Consider the following 942-nt stretch of genomic DNA (forward strand, 5'->3'; position numbering starts at 1 on the left):
TTGTTATCCAAAGCTTGCTTTGGGACTTGTCAATCCTCTATCTTCTGTCTAAAAACAATTCAACAATATCTTTGAATGTTGTCCACAATTTTTATGTTGATCATGATGTGGATTGGTTTGTAGTTGGTATTAAAGTTCTTCTGCATTGAGGTTTCACTTTCTCTAACCTCAATAAAGTTTGTTATATATCACAGTTTGATAACAATAATCTTTTCATGTTTTCATTTGAACCCATCCCCCTCTTCAAGTGGTCTTAAGTTTCAAAAATTCTATTAACTGAATGTTTACATTTTCAAAAACTCATTTTCAAGTGGTTGTAAATTTGGCCAGTTCAGCCCTTAATTGCATAAACTTCTTAGCAAGTCATGCTTATCATATCTTCATTATCTAATTGATACCAAAATTTTAGGTTATCTTGCATAAACCTCCATTCTTTKGATGATATAATGTCAAGGAAAATAAGAACACAAATTGGAGGCATCATGATTCTAGAAACTAATGCATAAATTGGAGGCATCATGATTCCACTAAAGAGGTTGACTTTTTTTAAATTTGGCTGCATGATTCCAYTAYAGGTAAGGTTTTCATTTGTCAATATCATACAGATTGGTCCTTTTTTAGACCCATCATACAGAATCTTGTGAAGAATTTTCCCTGTAATTAGTGTTGTGTTGTGGTTGTTTTGCCATATGTTTGCCATGCAGTACACATCATAAGATCGATACCATGTTGATTCCCACACATTGATTGATAGAGATGTTGTCATATTGAGTTAGCATGGACTTGACGCAAGAAAAAGAAAGAACGATTGATTTTGATGTTTTTTTGAGCTGAATTATTGTCGCCATGCTGTTTTTTGTTGGCTAAGGAATTTTAAGTCTAAAGCTATTTCGGGGATTCTCATTATGACCATACTATTGTATCTGATGTCTCTATGATTCC

The sequence above is a fragment of the Cynara cardunculus genome (genome assembly GCF_001531365.2).
Source record: "Cynara cardunculus var. scolymus isolate 2C chromosome LG 9, CcrdV1, whole genome shotgun sequence".
NCBI lineage: Eukaryota > Viridiplantae > Streptophyta > Magnoliopsida > Asterales > Asteraceae > Cynara > Cynara cardunculus.